Source organism: Trachymyrmex septentrionalis, unplaced genomic scaffold, assembly GCF_001594115.1.
Source record: "Trachymyrmex septentrionalis isolate Tsep2-gDNA-1 unplaced genomic scaffold, Tsep1.0 scaffold32, whole genome shotgun sequence".
NCBI classification, from domain to species: Eukaryota; Metazoa; Arthropoda; class Insecta; order Hymenoptera; family Formicidae; genus Trachymyrmex; species Trachymyrmex septentrionalis.
This window is the reverse complement of record NW_017305485.1, coordinates 365,241-371,823: the sequence shown is the minus strand read 5'-3', so window position 1 is coordinate 371,823 and position 6,583 is coordinate 365,241. Positions and strand designations below refer to the sequence as shown.

Genomic DNA, 6,583 nt, shown 5'->3' with positions numbered 1-6,583 from the left:
ATGTTACGTGCCGGTGCAGGCGTAAGGCAGACGTGCCTGGAGTTGATCATCTCAGTAAGGAACGATTGCAGCACTCGCAGCATCCGAATCTTCGATCCCTTCACCGAAATCTTCAACTGCGTTTCCCGTTTTACTTAGCAGTTATTATCGCAGTTGCGTTCATTCTCTTCAACGTTGAGAGAAAATTTGAAATTCAAATTCTTCCTCCGCCTCCAGGCTACTCCATGCTTTCCCGTTTGTTTCTCTCGTTTCGAGAGTAAATAGTACAGATCGACGAATTCGTGTCGTTCTTAGGAATCTACGATATTCCGATAGGTGCGAATATTTTAGTTGATAGCGTGATAATGAAATATTAAACAATTTCCCTGGGGATCTTTTAATGCTAGTACTCTTAACATCGATTTCGCGTACGTTTCACGGATATTTTCGCGAAAAATGCAGCGACAGCGCTCGTGATGTATACATTTCTCAGAAATGTGTTTAGAGGAGGTGACTTGGCTCTCTGCTAAGCACGACGTTGCGTCTGCGGCAGTGAAAAAGTTCTCTCGTATATTACTACGTAATACTTCGCCCACCAAACGAATAGAGCCGGTAACGCGTGAAAACTATTTCGCTCGGGCAGTGAATTCAGCACGTCGTGATTTCTTTTCGCGACCGGACGTCTGCTGTCACACGACTGAAACAAGAGCTTCGAGCACGGATCAACTTTGCATAATCGCTATCAAGGTACGAATCCGCTTTCCATTATCTCGTCATGCAGCTATGATGAAGTTATCAAGTTCAATTGATGAATAAATTATGGAATTACAAGATCGGAAAGCGAAATTAATAAACGCGTTACAATGTTATAAGATAAATGAATTTCATCGTGCGAAGCTTCCCTTGTACGTCACTTTTTTGGGTTTTTTTTAGAGAAGGACTTTTCATTAATATCTCTGCAATTTGTAATTAGTATACATGTTCGTTTTTGTAATATGCGAATAATTGTAATATGTTACTTTCAATATATTATTGTAATGTATTATACATCGCTTTTTGAAAAGGAAAAGAATTTTTCATTATTATCTTTGAAATTCATAATTAGTACACGTTCATTTTCGTAATATACGAATAATTATAATATGCTACTTTTAATATTATATATTGTTGTGTATCTTGTTTTTTTTTTAAGGACGAGAATTTTTCATGAATATCTTTGTAATTCGTAATTTAGTGTATGTTGTTATAATATGCAAATAATTATAGCACGCTACTTGTAATATATATTTGATAAAAGGACGAGAAGCATTTTACAATAATACGAAAGCAAGTCAAATATAAACGAGAATTTTTTTTATTATTTGTTGGACGGGAATAAAAATATAAAGAAAACAAAATTATTTTTAGTTCCCTGCTACATTAATTATATTTTTGCCAGCGGATCCTGTTTTTACATCCTCGAATTCTCCCAATTCTTTTCGCGACTAAAACAAATGATAATCGCATTGAGACAAATCTTTCCATACGATTATCATTTGTTTGGACCGCTGAAAGAAGAATTGGGAGGACAATACGATGCCGATGTAGAAGAATTCGTACGCCATAAGTTGCAGACACAACCTACTACTTTTTATGAAAACAGGATCGCCAAACTACTTATTCGTTGGTAAAAATGTGTTAATGTAGCAGGAAACTATGTAGAAAAATAATTTGTTTTCTTTACAAGTACAATAAATGATAAAAAAAAATTCTCGTTTATATTTGATCTACCCTCGTATTGTACATTTGTAGCAGTCATTTTTAAAACAAAAGATGTTTTTATGAATATCATTGTAATTCGTAATTAGTACACGTTCATTTTTGTGATATGCGAATAATTATATGTTACGTATAATATATTTGCGAAAAGGACGAAAAACATTTTACAATAATATGCACACTTGTAGTAGTAATTTTTTGTTTCAAGTAAAAGAAATTTCATGAATATCTTCGCAATACATAATTAGTATATGTTTATTATTGTAATATGCAAACAATTGTAACATGCTACTTGCAATATATATTTGATAAAAGAACGAAAAGCATTTTATAGTAATGTGCATTCTTGTAGTAGTAACTTCATCTCGTCAAAAATTGATATAAATACAACGTTCTTTGAGGGGCGGACCGATTTTTGCCGCGAGCCACTCGCAGACTGGAATTAAAATGGATATATTTACATGAATCAACATTGAGAAAAAGCTTTGTATAACAACTAGTCGGCATCTACAGCATCGTTTTTGCGCGACTTTTATTTACATGCTGATACGTAGCAACGCTTTTAAACACAGTCTTTTGTTTTACGCACATTTTTTGAAATTTATTTTACGTGCGTCGTGCTTTACGAAGTAAAAGTTCTTTGTAAAACACACAGCTGAATCGTATTATAAAACGCGAACAATAGTTTGAATTTCTGCGGCAGCGATGTTTTGCAGCCGTCCGGATTACCGTCAATTTACAACGAATGTTCGCCGCTGATTGCCGAGCCGCGGAAGCAACCGCGACATTCGTGCAGAATACGATAATTTTGTTTAAATCGCACCGCACATTTAATGCTAATCATTTGATTTTAATTACGTATTTTACATCACAGTGTGGACGCACATGTTTAGTAAATGAAATTCAAATTCGGCAGCGGGCATTTGGAGATTTTGCGCGCCGTGTAAATTAATAATTGTGGAGTTGCAATGCGGTAACAACGTACGTTGAAAAATTGAGTTTAAAAATATTGCGTCTTGATAATTTTCATGACCGCTGAAATGTCAATGCAATATGGTAGTACGTTGTAAATAAAAATCGCACGCGGCTGAGAATATTAAGAATAAATAGAGAGCACGTTTTTACGAAAGCAAATAAGGAAAGGGTTAATACTGCAGTCGAGGTCTAGATCTTGGGATACCTAATAATATTTCTAAATGTAAATGCGGAATACATTTTTCAGTTATGTAAACTGCACGCTTACTGACGGACTTGAAATTATAAATTCAAGCTGAAATAATAATACCATAATTAAATCGATCGTTCATTTAATAATGATGCCCCATTAGTATCTTAAAAGAAAAGAATTACTGTAAATTATTGTGAAAAATATTACCGGATTACTAGGATATTCGAATATTATTAGGTATTAAAATCTAGCTTCGACTGTATATTTATATTATCTTTTCCTTATTTATTTCGTTGAAACTTGTATCAATGAGCCAGGCGCAACCCCTATTGGTATTTATAAAACTACAATGTATTTCCTAAGAGAATTAAAAACATTTTACTTTTGTAAGCTTTAAAATCGTGCCTGGCTCATTGCTCTTCATTGTCACAAGTTTAATGCACTTTTGATGCACTAAGTCTTATTTAGATACTTATTTTTCATTTGATTTATGTGTATAACGATCTAGAGAGAGAGAGAGAGAGAGAGAGAGAGAGATTATTATCGAAAGAGATAATTATTATTGCGAATAATAATGCATTATGAGGGAGATAAAATATCGAAGAGACACGTTCGCTGTGAACATACGGTGGATCAACGGAGAACGAGTTAATACCTTATAGATAATCATAATGTACCGTCGACGGCGCGACATTTTTCTCAGCGCGCGCTCGTAACTCGAGTCACGTAACACGCGCGAGAAGCGAGATAACAAACGGCGGAGGCGTAACGCGGAGCGTTGAATAATTCTCACGTTTTAAAGGGCGTCCAATTTAAAGCGCGTCCGAACATGCGAAATGCGGCACGCGACGAAAGCAAACCGAAAGAAGACCGAGAGAGAACGAGAAAAATGGTGAGAAAGACGGGAGTAAGAGAGAGATAGATAGGAACGAGACAGAAATGAGAGAGCGAGAGAGAGAGAGAGAGAGAGAGAGAGATCGTTTCTTTCGTTGTGCGCAAGTTTCGAGTGCTTTGCCACTTTTATGCTTAGCTCGAAAAATCGGCTTTACCCCCGTTCGCGATTGCTGCAAGCGTTTTCTCGTCAAAGTTTCCCTGCGTTTTCACCGTATAAAAAGCACCCTTTCTTTGCTCGGCGATTCGCGACGATCTTACAGCCTCCTACCTCATCCCTCGTATCTTCCTCAGGAAAAAAGCTCGCGAACTCTTCACTACGAGCACGTTTGGTCGACGACTTTTTCAACTGCCGCGTATCGTCTCACGACAGACAGGCTTTAATTTAAAGCTTTCTCAATTCGTCTCGGTGGTTCTTGACGAAAGAATCTGATCGAGTGCCACGACATACAACACTTTTTGTCGCCACATCGGCGAAGGTTAACTTGAATATGCAATAAACTCTTATTACTACACGCGAAAAATATCTATCTACCGATGAAAAAAAGTTATTTTCATTGTCAGTTTACGTTTTTCTTCCAAATAACTTTGTTATCTTTAAGAAAAAATATTTTCTTGATAATAATCTCAAAATATACTTATTAGAAATTTTAGAAAAACTCATTATTACCGTGTATTTAAATTTTAAAACAAGAATTTTTCTTTTGGAGGGTATTATATAATTTTATCGACGAAGTGACTTTATATAATAGGTAAATTGAATTTGTTTAAATTTAATAATCTTGATTATGAAATTAAAATGAATTCAAATTTAAGTATTAAACTTAGAACGGGGCTATTTGTGACATTCTTTTTCTTTAAGTTGTTATAATTCCTCACACAATTACGATAGACTAATGGTAAATGCTTTAAAACGTTGCACGCTCATCCGACTCAATAATTAATTACTTATAAATCCTTGATATAGCTTGTAAGTAAGAAAAAAATTACGTTAATTACAAGGATGCAAAAGTGAATCAATATGCCCCACTTACGCGAGGCATGTTGAGCATCCTCGAAGAATAAGTTGAATCATGAAGATAATCTCTCTCGTTTAATGAGATTATATATTATTAAAAGCATAAAAGGATTATATGTATATTAATCAAATTTTTATTTTTATATTTTAAGTATAATAATTTGTAAAATAATCTCTCTTTTAATTAACAAAATCAGAAAAATTAAAATCTTTACTTTTTGCAATAATAATTAAACGTATATATGTTTAATCGTTAACATAGAATAAAAAGCATTGACAAAGACTTCATTTAAGCAGCTGAGTTTATAAGATTAGTTAGGTTATGAGATACTGTGGCTTAACAAGCCTTATATCTGTTGTGTTGACTGAAATACTTTTTTATAACTGAAAAACCGTAAATAAAATGGCAACTTTTGAACATTAAAGTAAAAAAATACGATAATAACTTATATCCAAAAGACACATTTGATTTTGTTATTAATCACTTTCCTTACCATGTAGACCAAACAGAATACTCATCTAATAATTTTGCTTTCGATATACAAAAATAAAAAAGCACGTATTTAGCTGTTGACAGTCGGACACAGATTATTTTAAGTGTATTAAGGCACGGTAATCTTTGTCTTTGTGCTACATTACGCATGCATAGACATATCCATATATATTTTGGTTATTTAGATATTTGCATTTGATCAACTTGCCCCTATGATCAAATAGCCTCGCTCTATCTACTAGGATTCAGAATATATTTGGAATAAATTTAATGTTCGTGATGACCTCATAAAAGATTTGTAGATATAAATTTTGGAAATACTTGGAATAAGATAATTGATATTTGAATACAGTATTATTATTATCATCAAGATATTGTGTATTTTTCTGTGTGCAATCCATCATTTCACTCTGGCTAAATATCACAGTTACAAAACTCTACAGCATTCTTTAGTACTTCGAAATGTATATCTTTTTTTTTTCTGCAAAGTAATAAAAATAAAATGTTCCAAGGAGATCTTCCAACCATTAGCTAATTTATGATATGTCCAAATTCTATGATGGTCTTGTTATTCCGTGATTCATTTCCACGTCAACATATTACGTTAAGGATATATTTGATCTTTGCTAATAGTTTTCGAAAAAGAGAATGTTTATATTTTAAGATTTTTTTATTTCTTTTTTTCTTAATAATATTAGTCGATAAAATTTTACTTTTCTCACGTTTTCAATTGGTAATATGATTCTTATAATATTTTTTCGCTAATTTCAAATATGTTTGCCAAAATAAGGAGAGTAGAGTAACATCATTAAAACATTCCGGTGCTTTCTTATCTCTTCTGCTTCCATACAAATGTCATAAATAAATGATTCATAGAGAGTTGCTACTGAATTTAACATGATTTTTTATTTAATGTAAAAGACTTGAAACAAAAATAAATCATTTTAATTACGAAAATGATCCCACACGACGAATTGTTAAGAAATGTATTATTTGTTTTTCACTACAGCTCGGGTTTCTGTTTGAATGTCGCGTGTCTTTGCATGTAATTCTAGTCGTGAAAATTCGCGTATTGACACCGTTACACTGCGATCCGCAGTCGTTTATCGTAGGACTCTTGTTCGCCGCGATGGAATAGCCTAGAAACCAATAGTACTTCTCATTGTCAGTTCACTCGGGTCGATAGTCGTTGGCAGTAGCGACGACGTGAATTTTCAAGCTTAGCGATCACCTTAGAATTACCGAGGAAAAGCGAATTTTGCGCGATTCCGTCCAA

At 33.6% G+C, this 6,583-nt stretch overlaps 1 protein-coding gene across 2 annotated transcripts in view; it reads left to right on the top strand.

Moving 5' to 3' along the window:
- LOC108750006 (alpha-mannosidase 2) overlaps window positions 1–6,583 on the top strand; it is a 189,784-nt gene that overhangs the window by 83,867 nt on the left and 99,334 nt on the right. Inside the window, exon 1 of one of the 2 annotated variants that reach the window (XM_018489166.1) lies at window positions 688–726. The exons of the other annotated variant lie outside the window; for it this stretch is intronic. The gene's annotated coding sequence lies outside the window, so the exon portion shown is untranslated. Of the gene's footprint in view, window positions 1–687; window positions 727–6,583 lie in introns of those variants that run through there. 2 annotated transcript variants of the gene reach the window in all.